Source organism: Heterocephalus glaber, unplaced genomic scaffold (genome assembly GCF_053883595.1).
Source record: "Heterocephalus glaber isolate CG9 unplaced genomic scaffold, H.glaber_assembly_v1.0 deba00001235, whole genome shotgun sequence".
In the NCBI taxonomy this organism is placed as follows: Eukaryota; Metazoa; Chordata; class Mammalia; order Rodentia; family Bathyergidae; genus Heterocephalus; species Heterocephalus glaber.
Window position 1 is genome coordinate 372,921 of NW_028258222.1, and position 13,068 is coordinate 385,988.

A 13,068-nucleotide genomic window follows, 5' to 3' on the forward strand; every position below is an offset into this window, starting at 1 on the left:
ATGCTGATGAAAAGAACTTCACAAATCCAAATGTGAATATAAATAATGTAAACAAAATGGACTTTGTAAGTATTAGATTTTTAAGGACCCTATACATGTAGCCACTCAAATTTGCTTTTTAAGACAAAACTCTATCCAAGTAATTTTTCTCACAAATATTCATCTTTACTAATATTTATCAAGTTACTAACCCAAGGGACTGTGAAGGGCTTCACTTCACTCATTCATCTAGTACTCATGGTGACCCTGTGACAGAAACATTAACCCCTTTTTTCATTAGAAAATAATGCTTAGAGTTCAAGTACTTTGGATCAAGATCAAAAACCTACTAACCGGACAGGGATTTAGCTCAGTGGTTCTGTCACCGGCCTAGCAAGCGCAAGATCCCAAGTTCAATCCCCAGAACAAAAAACAAAAAACCTACTAACCAGAGTATAAGGTACAGAAGACAATAAATATATAGATAGATAACTAATTATATAAATAAGCCAAGATTTAATTAACCTTTTTAGTTATTTCCTGTCCAGATTAATGGGAAGTAACTGTAATCATTACCAGGATTTTTTTATTCTTTTAAGAAATTAATATATTCTGTAGGTGAAGACTTAACTAAATGACTTTTTGGTCATTTCTCCACAATTATACAACCAGAAGAACCTGTTACAACACCATTTGTGGCTCTATGTAAATTGTTAAGATGCTAAGAAAGAACAGGAAGTAATGAATAACTTAAGGAACAACAAAGCTCAGACAACACAGTTAAAGTGATTATGCCAGTCTATTAACAAACAGCACCACTAGTGCAGGAACAGGTGCAGAGATGGGGAGTATATTTCTGTAATGATTACTTTGTTTAACAAATCTTTATTTTTACAGAATAGATTTTGGAAAATGCAGAAAAACTTCATTTTGCTTATCCTTGCCCTAGCAGTCAGGAAAGGAAAAGAAAAATCAATCTGCCTATTGTTAGGAAAGAAAAACTTTCCTTCTCCCTCTTAAGTTCAGTAATGGAAACCTGAGAATTAAACTGACAAAAAATCAGGATCATCAGAATTTGGGGCTGTCTACCATCTTAATAAAAAAAGCCCAAAGAGTAGGAATAGCACTTATGTGAAAAAAAGTAACATTAGGGGTGCTAAATGGCCTTCAAAAGAACAGATGGAGATGCGACAGTGTCTGTTTAGGTACCGAGCCAGATTCTCTCCAGCTATGAGACTCAGTCTTCCCAGGCTGCACAACTGGCAGGGAAGAGATTTGTGACTACTGAAGTTGATGACAATTCAAGCCCCCTAGAGGAGACTGATGACAGCTGAGGTCCTCTGCAAGACTCCACTCTTCCGCCTATTCATAAATGCCTGCAGCACCAAATTTTTCTGTGCCACAGCAGCACATTCTGGACCCCTCTGCCATCGACAGCTACAAACAAGTGAACACTTGCACTGCATTTGTACAACTGGCAACACAAAACATTTCAGGACAAGACACAGCCACCAAGGAGCATATAATAAATTGAGAGTGCAGGCCAACATACACTTCAATTTGGGGGTATTTTTTTAATATTCTTCCAACAACAAAGGAATTTTATAACATAAATGACATTTTTTCACATGGCTGAATGGCAAAGATTAAAACAGACTGATCTGTGTTAAAGGGCTGGAATGTAAATTATCCCAAAGATTTTGCAGGGTAGGTTGGCACATTTTCTCAAATCTGCATCATTTCTCTTACAGTAAATGCATTTTCAAAAAATTCACCCTACAAAATAAAAAGTTTCACAGGGTATGTACAAATACCATTGCACTGTTTGTAAGAGAAGAGAAAAAAATAGAAACAATTTAAGTATTCATCAGTAGAGGACTGATTAACAAAATTCAAATATATCATAAAAAGAATGCCACTCAGCTACTAAAGAGAGTAAGGAAATCATAATGTACTGACATGGAGTCCCCCTACATATTTAGTGGGGATAGAAATAAAACACAGTTGGGCTGGGGATTTAGCTAAGTGGTTCCACCACCTGCCTCGCAAACAAAAGGTCCCGAGTTCAATCCCTGGTTCCAAAAATAAATAAATATATAAACCACAGTTGATACACAGTATGACCTCACTCTGAGGATGGAGAGAGGAAAGACAATGAAAGAAAGGAAGTCAATGGAAAAGAAAGACACTCATCTCTACACTTCTAACACTGGTAATCTTGGGAGTAGGTAGGATTACCGAATAATTTCACTGCCTCATACTACTTCATTTCTGTACTGCTTGAAGTTTCAACTACAAATATGTGTGATTTCTGTTGACAGAGAACACGTAAGAGTTCTGTGATAATATACAGGTAGAGAAACTATATTGGAGTTTCACCAAACATATTAGCATATTAAGAGCTTTGAGAAAGTTTATAGTAAAGAAATCTAATAGAATCTCATAGATGAGACACGAGCACTGGCCCACCACGCATAAGGCCCTGGGTTCATTTCAATGCACAGCCCTGGGGGGAAACTACTTTCAAATAATGACATAGAAGAATAGCTACAATAGGCTTGGACCACTGAGGAAGGCAAACATTCTGATAGGCAGACTTGGAAGAAGGAAAGTTAAGGCAGCAAGAAATGACATAATGTGTAATTTTAAATTCTCTGTGGCTTCATTAGAAGTAAAAAGAAGAAACTAAAATTAATTTTAAAGACTTCTTTAATCCAATGTACCCAAAACAGAATCATTCCAATATGTAATCAACATTTTAAAAGCATAATTTGGCATTTTTGGACTATCTTCAAAGCCCAGTATGTAATTTATACTTGATAGCACAACTCAATTTGGACTAGCCACATTTTGAGTGCTTAACAGCCACATGTGGTAGTGCCTGCTGCAGTGGACAGTATTAAAGATTATGAACTCCAACCCAGAATTAGATATTTAGGTAACTTAGGCTAACAGAGTAGCATGAAATGAATGAGTCAGAAAAAGCAGACAGGACCAGAACAAGAAGGCAGTCTGAGATAATCTAGATTTTACAATGTAAGCAAGAAACCGGAAAAAATATTTAACAAATAGGGATGATTAGTACAGTACCATTTTCAAGAAGATTAACTGTTTTTCTTTACCAAGATACACATACAAATTTGACACGCAGTATTTCCTAACACTTTTATTACATGAAAGATTACTGAAATGGAGATCCCCCCCAAAAAAAATCTGTCAAGTGACTGTAATTGTGTTTATTTAAGATTCTTCTGGGTAGTTATTCTTCAGACATTTTTACTTTATTACTTTAAAGCAGGAATCTAAAATATCCTTAAATACAAATTTAAAACACTCAAGACCTTATACTCCTGAAGCATATTACAAAGAATCTCAATTGCTAATAAGAAAACAGTATCACAATTATGCACATCTATAGACCTCTTAAGTTTCAAAACTGAAACACTTTTCTTGTAACATTTTAGATACTTTACCTAAGGTTAAAGAAACAAAAAATCCTTAAGAAGTATAAGAGGGAAGACCACCACAGGTTTAAACCATGGCCTTTGCTACTGGCAAGGATGCCAAGACTGGAAAACTGACTTTTTAGCCACAAGACAGAAATCCAGGGATGTCATCGGGACCAAAAAGCATTATATAACCTGCAATTCAGCAACTAACTGCTCTGCATTAAAGTCATGGAATTTTGTTTCTTCTCTGTAAAAAGGTCACAAGTCCCTTCCGCTTTTTAAGACAAAGAAACAACAGGGATCCAAACAGGTTTTGGGTGGTATCAAAGACTGCACAGCTATTTGTGATAGAATCAGTATGAGACATTACTTATTTAAAAAACTAGAAGCCAAAACTTAATCATCTGCTACTGCTTTATGATTCTCAGTTCTCAAATTATCCACAATAAATACATTCCCTTTACAATTATAAAAAAGCAAGCAAAAATTGTTGGCTTTAGTCCATCAACTGGAGACTGGATAAAGAAAATAGAAACAAAGTCTTTGTAGACAGGGAGGAGCGCAGGGGTTGAAGGGAGGGCAGGGGAATGGGGAAAAAAATAAGAACCAAGATGGATTATGTAAAGGTGCAACGTTCCAACGATGAATGTCATTATATTGTATACTGAAATGCACCAATATAATTAATATTTTAAAAAAAGAAATTTCACCTTGACCCAAATTTTAAAAAATTGTTGGCTTTAGAAACTACTGAATATGTCCCCAACCCTTCTCCCTGTTCTTGAGGTCTCACTCTGCAACCCACACTCTCAGGAAAGCCTTCCACAGCACTTACACCTTAGGCAGGCTCAGCTCCCTCTCTTCATGCTCCTGTGTACCCCTGTGCTTCCTAGAGAGACCTCAACCTAAATACAAGTAGACAGTCATCCACCATCTACCGTCCACCATCTACCTGCCCAGGCCTTCCCTTCCTTCTCTATAGACTGTTCTAAACTCTGTGCTGAGCAAACCAGGAGTCCTCAATAATGAACCATAATCTGAGCATGAAATTGTACCAAAGTTGCTTTATGTATTTTTCTTCAGATTCTAAAAGAACGACCATAAAAAGACTAAGAACCAAAAGACAATGGATTCAAACTGTTTACCTCAAAGCCACCTTATCTCTGGGGAGGCCACCACTCCCTCCCACCCCACCGCCCCACCTCCACCCTGTCCCAGAAAGACTACCTACAAGTGGCCACACTGAACCGGCTTCCTGACTGCTCTGGTGGGCACACAAACCGAGCCTGGCAAACAGTTGCACCCTGTCCTCCACACAGCCCCATGAATCTGCCAGAAGACAGAATGTATGCCTCTGGAAAAAGGCTCTCTCCTGCTCCTGAGCCCACAGCAGCCGGGCAGTGTGTGCCTCAAGTTGCCAGCAGCCTCCTCTGCCAGATGAATGCACTAGCTGTTCTCTACTTTTGCAGCAGAAAACAAAGACAGAGCCCCAATTACAGCATCAGATCCAGCCTTGCCTATACGTAGTTTTTTCAAAAATATGAGCAGGGTGGAAAAAAGTTACCTGCAAGCACAAGTCTAGTGAAAGCACCATGCAATTCCCATTGTTGATTTAAACAGTACAGCCTATATATGTTAATCACTCCCAAATACCTGCCTCCCACTCAAACCTCTGGCAAACCAGATTCACACACACAACAGCCAAGTTAGAAACTTCTATTTTGTTTGTTTTTGGTGCTGGGGACTGAACCCAAGTCTCAAGCAAACTAAGCACACAAACTACCAACTGAGCTGCAACCCCAGCCCTGGAAACCTCTACTTGTTTCAAAGACACTTCAAACTCCTTAAGATGAAAGCCGTATCACTGTTTTATTCCATAAGCCAGCTCCTCCACAGTTTTTCATCTCAGTCAATAACCTTCATCTACCTTGCTTTTCAACCCAGAAACCTGGGAGCCATTCTCACCAGCCTATTCCTCTCCCATCTGTAGCTCGGTACCAAATCTGGTCTGTTCTAGGACCTGATCATCTGCCATCATCCCAGTCTGCACAGGTCAGAGATGCCTCACTACAAGTTTCAGGGTCTTCAGCCTTCCCTTCTTTACACTCATTCTCCAATGTGTTAATCTCCAAACTGCAAATCTGATCATCTGGTCCCTACATCTGGCATTTCCCTCTCCAACTCCTTCATAAGTCAACAATTACACAGCTAGAGGAATGACCCAGCTCCACTGTTCCAGATATGCTTAGCAAAACCATACCAAACAAGCTTCATCAGAAACATAGAAGTGTAAGAGGAAGAGTAACAAAGTAAAAGATAGCCAAAAAATGTTCCTATCTAGTCAATGTCTATTCATTGGTTCTATATTTAACTGTTTAGATTAACTGATTTAGGAGCCCACTGATGCCGCTGTGAGGTGAATTCCACCAATCATGTATTTCTTTAAGCCCTTAACTTGCATACTATTCAAAAAGCATGTCTAGGCACATAATTTATTTTTATTTTTAAGAACTGAGAGTCTTGACCAGGCATGGTGGAGCAAGCCTGTAATTCCAGCACTTGGGAGGCTGAGGCAGGAGGATCGTCATGAGTGCAAGGCCTGCCTGGGCTACATAGTGAGTTCGAGGCCAACCTGAACTATACAGCAAGACCCTTTCTCAAAAAGAACAACAAAAACTGAGTCTTTAAAATATTGGCGGAAATTTTTTTATAGCTACATATTATATGTACTGATTGATATGTATTATATCAATTATGTATTTTATAGTGTATGTTCTATAAAGATTGATAATTTATAAGTTATTTAGTAAAATGTATAAGCACATTTACTTTTGTATACATTTTTTTTAAACTACAAGCTCAGCACAATGCTGTGCATTTCTAGTCTCAACTACTTGGGAGGCTGAAGCAGGAGGATCACCTGAGCCCAAGGGCCAGCCTGGGCAACATAGACTCTCTTAAATAAACATATAAATAAAAACTAAGTACAGTCAACCCTCCATATCTGAGAATTCAACCACCCACCAACCATGGATCAAAAATATTTGGGAGAAGGGACTGCATCTGTACTAAACATGCACAGACTTTTTTCTGGTCATTATTCCCTGGGCAATACCTTGTAATAACTACCTACATAGCACTTGGATCGTGGGTATCATAAGCCATCTAGAGATGAGTAAAGTGTCCAGCAGGATGTGCACAGGTTATGTGATATATGAGGTCATTTTATACATGGGACATGAGCACTCTCAGAGTTTCCTATCTCCTGGGCTCATGGAACCAATCCCTCAGGGAGATGACTGTAATTCATGAGTAGTAATGATGATGTATAAATACTGGAGTTCTGAAAATGTTCCACTCAACTGGCTATCACAACTTCCCCAAAATTCCCTCCTTACAGAGTTTATACCATTCTATGAAAACTACCAGCTCTTAAGAGAACTTCTGAGTTCGGATAAAAAGCAAAGGAAATTATGGGGGGAAATACAAAGAACTAGGAGCCAAGGCAGATTGGCCTACTGTGTTGTGGGACTGCATCCAAAAATAAGTATTTCCCTATACTGCCTGAAACTTTTCATTTGCTAAAAGAGATCTAACAAGCCCCTTCTTTTAAAAATAACTTCAAGGGGCTAGAGATTTAGCTCACTGCCTTGCAAGCACGAGGTCCCCAGTTCGATTCCCGGTACTAAATAAATAAATAAAAATAACTTCATATTAACAGTAGAGCTATGTTCCTTCCACAAGAGTTTAAATTCTTTCTTTCCAACACCTACACCGAAGGAAGTTTTGATCAGGGAAACAGATCTAACTCATCAAATCTAAGATGCATGTATTTTTCATCTTTCAGCATCTCTTGACTTTGTGTGCACCTTACAACTGACGGCTTTTTAAAACTAGAAGATTTTCTTCATGAATGTTCATAAAATCATGGTGCATCTTAGAGCTGATAAAAGATAACATTTGGAAAGCATTTAACACCACCAATGACATGCAACAGGCACCCAATAAATGAAGCAAATCCTATGGAATGAACTTCATTTAATGAAAACTTCAATGCAGAAAAGAAACAGGCTTCACAATTAATTTAGGCAGAAATGCATAAAATAAACTAGGTAAAAGAGAAAGTGAAGACAAGAAAATCATATTACCCGTGTAGAATAAGAATTACAATTGGCAAAAAGGGAAGGCCCTGAAAAGGCAAAATGGCCAAATATAGTAGAAATAAAAGAAAAAAACTGTGAAAAAATAATCTCAGATTTGAAAACTCAACAAATTTGTGTAAGAAATATGTAACACTAGAATTCATACCAAAAATAGAAAACCTACACAAACCAACAGCTATTACGTAAACTGAAAAGGTACTCAAAGTCCTCTCCAGAAAGAAAGAGCTAGGCCTCAACAGTCTTACAGATGAGGTCTGTCAAGTTTTCAGGGAACAGATAATCCCAGTCCTGCTCCTGCAGAGAGAGAAAGGAGGGAAGCTGCCCAATTCATCGTATGATTCTCTTCTAACCCTGATACCAACACGAATAAAGAATTGCACCAGAGTTCACAGGAACAGAGAGAAGAGTCATAATATCATGAAAGCAGAATCAAAAGATTTTGGTTCCAGGGGCTGGGGATTTAGCTCAGCGGTTCCGCTGCCTGCCTCAAAAGTGCAAGGACCCAAGTTCGATCCCTGATACTCACCCCCCAAAAAAGATTTTGGCTCCAGTCACAACAGAATGGAATGAGGAAAGGTCTGGATCTGGGACAACATCTCAAGTAACAAACACCAGAGAAGCCCATCTGGTCAGGAAGAGCTCAGTTTGAACTAGAACCACCACATACAGTTATGCATAAAGCAAGTGAAAAAGATAGGACTCAAGTGCGGAAGAGAAATATGGAAGAGATTTGGGAAACACTCAGACAAAAGGTCTGGACAATCACATCAAGGGATTAGACAGACATAATGGTCTCAAAAGCGAACTTGGAGAACACATTAAGAGGAAAAAGGAAGAACACAGAAAAACAGCAAACACAGGGAGTATAATGTCCCAGAAGACCCCTTTTTGCCTATGTAATTCTTACTTTTTCTTCACCACTGTGCCGGGTTGCCAGGAAACACTTTTAGGGAGAGATTCCTAGACTCTTCCATCATCCTCAGCACCAGCTCAGGTCCCCACTTGAAGCCCTTATAATACTCTGAATGTTAGTTATAATGACAACTACACTTCATTATAATGTACAATTCATCCTTCAGTACATGTGTCTCCCCCCTCCCACCAACTAAACATTAGGATTGTGTCTGGGGTTGCGCCCTTTTGCCTTCCTCCAATAAAAGGTATGGAAGAATGAATACCAAGGAGAGGCATTTCGAATGTGACGCTGGACTGGGGACATAGTTGACGGGAACACCACTTGCCTAGCATGTACAAACCACTGGGTTCCAACCGTAGCAGAAAGAAAGAATGTGGAGTCCAAGTTAAATGTTACAGGAAGTGGGCTGGGGATTTAGCTCAGTGATGGTGCCGCCACCTGCCTCACAAGCACAAGGTCCCGAGTTCAATCCCCGATACACAAGAAGTTGTTACAGGAAGTTTAGAGAGGACTGAGAAAGGGTGCTTAAATGTGATTAGGCTATGATTCCTTTAAGGTGAAATCCTGGGTTAAGCAGTAGATGGACAGCAAGAGGTTAAGGGCATTATGGCCACCAGTTCCAGGCAGGAAAAGCAGACTGTAATACTTTTGGCTATTTTCACAGATTGAATTATGAATGACTGCATTTTAATTTTACTTCAGTTCTGCTCTATTTTGCAGTTTCTCTATAATGACATATTACTTTTATAAAGAAAAAACTTTAAAATGTTAATACAATTTTAAAAGGAAAGCAGTTAACCAGTGAGGTAGCATGTGGTTGTAATCTCCACACAAGGGGGACTGAGGCAGGAGGACGTGGAGTTCCAGGCCATTCTGTGCTACGTAAAAAACAAAATAAAAGAAAGAAACGGAAACGAAAGCAGCAAAAAGCCATGGCACTCTTAAAGGTTTTCATAAAGTGAAGAAATCTTAAGTACATTTGTACTTTTAAGAAACCAAAGACAACAGAAATAATAACTCAGGATCCATTAAGTAGGAAAATCAGAGAAAGGTGAAATAAGGTGTTAACCAGTAAGAAAGACCAAAAATATAGTATAATCCTACTCTGGAAGGAAAGAAACAGATGAGATGAGAGAACCGGTGGGAGCACTGAGATTGGATGGCTCAATCTTCCCAATAAAGGGGAGGGGCCCACGTGAAGAAAGTGACCAAAGTTTAGAATGGGCTCCATGGAAAACGTGAAGGGAAAAATTAAAAAAACAGAGAACTACTTCTATTGAAAACACAACTATTCTTTTTTTTTTTTAATACAACTATTCTTAATTTCACAAACTCAGCTTTGTTCCTGGATCAGAGAACTGCCCCCGTGTTTTGGCTTTAAAACTAAAAAGCTAAACTCCACTCTGATGCACAATCTTTTTATTTCAACAACCGAAAACTGATAAGCATTAAGTCAGCCTCTCCTTTAATTCAAAGTTGAACTCCCCCCACAAGTTTTCAATTCGACCAACAAAACAGACCATTTCCAGTATGAGTTACTGAAAAATGCTCCTTCATGGAAACGTGTTTAGAGAAAGTTTGCAAAAATTAAGCAGCAGAACAACACACTTCGCATGCCTGATTACAATGTTCCTGAGTTCAAATCCCAGCTCACTTATCTGAGTTATTTAACCTCTTTGCATCTCAGTTTCCTCCTCTGAAACAGCGAGGAATCCAATAACCAAGGTTATCTTAAGGAGTCAATTACGCAATCCAGGTGCCAAGTTCGTACTCCGCGCTCCGAACAGCTCGTTAGCCGTTTAAAAGAAAAAAAAGTCCGCAGCGCTTACACCGAGCTGAAGCGTTGGGAACACGAAGGCGCTCAGTAGAACCCGCCAGCCCCAGCGCATAGCGTATTATTTTTCTTCCCTGACGCAAGCTCCCCCCGCCCCGCGCTAAACCTTCCCGCTGGGAGTCTGGAAGGAGTCAGAAGGCTACGTGCGATCCAGCAGCACGAAGTTTTCCGAAATCTGAGCGCGGATCGCAGCAGACATGGCAGCGCAGGCCTCGCGGGACGACAGGTGAAGCAGCCCGCGGCCCGGTGTCTTTCCACCGCCGCCGCAGGCCGAGCTCGGCCCGCTCCCCGCGCCACCAGCCCGGACCCTACGGAGCCCGCGCCCCGCCGCCTCGGCCTGCGCCCGTGTGCGCTGAACAAAAGGACTCGGGTGGCGGACGGGCGCGACGCTGGGGCGCGACGCTGGTCTTCCCGGGTCCCCACCGCGGCGCCCCTCACTCACGTACCCGGACCCCGCGGAGCTCATCCTCCGGCCTCGGCGCACGGCGTGGGGCGCGGCGAGCGGGCCCGGCTCGGCCTCGGCCCTCGGCGAGCTGCGGCCCGGCTCGGTCGCCCCTCGCGCGGCCAGCCGTGCGCTCCTCGTCTGGCACGGACCGACGATTCGGAGCCGGAGCCTTCCTGCCCGCCCCTCCCTCCGTCCGCCCTCGCCAGCCCGGCAGGCGGATTCCAATCTCTGCCGCCGCCGCCGCCTCAGCCGTAGCCGACTCTCGCTCGCGGGGGAGGGGCGGGCAGTGCGGGTCGGGGGGTGGGGTCGCTGGGAGGGGAGGGGAGGCGCGTGCGCACTGGAAGACGCCGGTCCCGCCCCTCCGCCCACCCCGGATACGAGGGGAGCCGAGCGCTCGGCGGAAGTGCCCGAAGGCCCCGAAGAGCCGGGCGCCCGGCTGCCGGGGAGGAGGGCGCGTCCCCGACCAGGGGGTGCCGGGCCAAAGTGGGGAGGGGTACCCCTGCACGAGTCCTCAGCCCCTCCGCCGCCGTGGCAGGGGTGCTCTGTGGAGCCTGCGATGCGGGGCGCACCCAGCGGAGCGCGCCAGGCCTGGGTTCCCGGGACCCCAGACCCTCACTCACACCGCGAGAGCGCCTGGCAGCGGGCGCGATTGTACCAGGTCCCCCGGGTGGGGATGGCCTGGCCGTCGTGGTAGTGTTTGCCACCAAGAAAAATGTGGCCCCACTGCGTTCAGGATCCACCCCCCACCCCACTCCCGAATGAACCCAGATCCCGCGACCCAAACCGGCCTGCCGGGGCTGTGACCTGCAAGCCGAGCCGGTGAATAAATTCCTGAGGCCTAAGATAAGGAGCGGCAGGAGAGAAGTCTGCGTGCTATTTATACAGCTCCCTCCACCTTCCGTGCCGGTGACCTGGAATACCCTCCGCGGGAGAAAAGGCGAATAATGGTCGCTAACTCTTTTTTTTTTTTTTTCATTTCTCCCGCATTCTTTATGCAAAATGCAACAAAGTATTCAGTGACTGATAGATGAAGAAAGAAGAGATAGGCCTGTTTTTAACCAAAGATGACCTTACTAACCTCTTGGTAAGGATTACAACGAATGGATCATGTTCCATGGACTCAATTTACAAAAGATAGGTTAAGTCTCTTAAAAGGGTAAAAGAAAGGAATACAGCAGTCCCTGCTGTTTATGTGGACACACATTCTTACCCCAAGATGTTTCGATGATTCCCTTGTATGCTGGCATAAATGTTTAAATTTCTTTATGTTCATCTTCAATTGCTTTTGTGCATCTTTTATTTGTCCCCTTTTCTCTTTTACCTACCTTTGCTTTTGATGCCTCAGACACCGTCCTTAATTCCAAGCTACATTTCCTGTGTTTTCATCACTCATGCTTTTTCTGAGCCATTTTGCTGTCTTGGGTTTGAGTCATGAGTTATAGTATCTTGCTTTACGGGAAGAATATGATAGGAAAGATTTCGTTGCAACAATTAAAATTTATCACTTCTTTCTCGAGTTTTCTACATACTACCCTCCCTCAATTTTAAGAAAAAGGGTAGATGGTTTGTTCAAAGAGATTCAGACTGATTGTCTTAAGATTGTATGCTGAGCAGTGTGACATGGCGAAGAAAGCCATGGCAGGTGGGATATTATGTCCCCCTCAGCTTAATTCAATTTTTAGGCATAGGGTTCAGTCTATACAGTAGCCAAGAACCTCTTGTTGGAACTTTAGCACATCTGGCTTCTGAAATCTACAAATAGGTGCTGCCCAGCCTTGTTACAAGTCACTGAAATGGGAGCAAAATTGGGACATTGAGTTTTAAGTCATGGTATCATTTCTTCACTACAAAAGGATCACCTTTTCAGATCTTTGGGAATGATGCTCGGTATCTTTTTCCTTTCCTTAGAAAAGCCCACCTGATGCCCAGGCTCAAATCCTTAGCATAGCACAGCAGGCAGCCTACCTACCTGCCTGCCTGGGACTGGATGGGGAGTACAGTGTTCTCTCTACCTCCTGGCATGTGTGTGCATGCCAACTTGTTTCTCCGGTTTGCCTGCCCACTAAATGAACAGCAGCCAGTAAGCCCAAGGAGGCATCTGGACAGGTATGGTCTGGCCCCCGAAGTCAAAGGCAACACCTCCACATCCAAGTTCACGTTCTGTAATGGGGCGGTCACTATTAGGTTAGCAGAGGGGCCAAGACACAACATCAGTCTCTGCACAGTTAGGTTCAGTACAGGTCCCAAGAGAGGCAGTGGCACCTGCCTAAATCATGAAGCAC

At 42.7% G+C, this 13,068-nt stretch overlaps 1 protein-coding gene across 2 annotated transcripts in view; it reads right to left on the bottom strand.

Moving 5' to 3' along the window:
- Bmpr1a (bone morphogenetic protein receptor type 1A) overlaps positions 1 to 10,925 on the bottom strand; it is a 152,727-nt gene extending 141,802 nt beyond the window's left edge. For both annotated transcript variants that reach the window (XM_087210947.1, XM_087210946.1), the window contains exon 1: positions 10,788 to 10,925. The gene's annotated coding sequence lies outside the window, so the exon portion shown is untranslated. The remainder of the gene's footprint in view (positions 1 to 10,787) is intronic.
- Between the last annotated feature and the right edge of the window lie 2,143 nt (positions 10,926 to 13,068).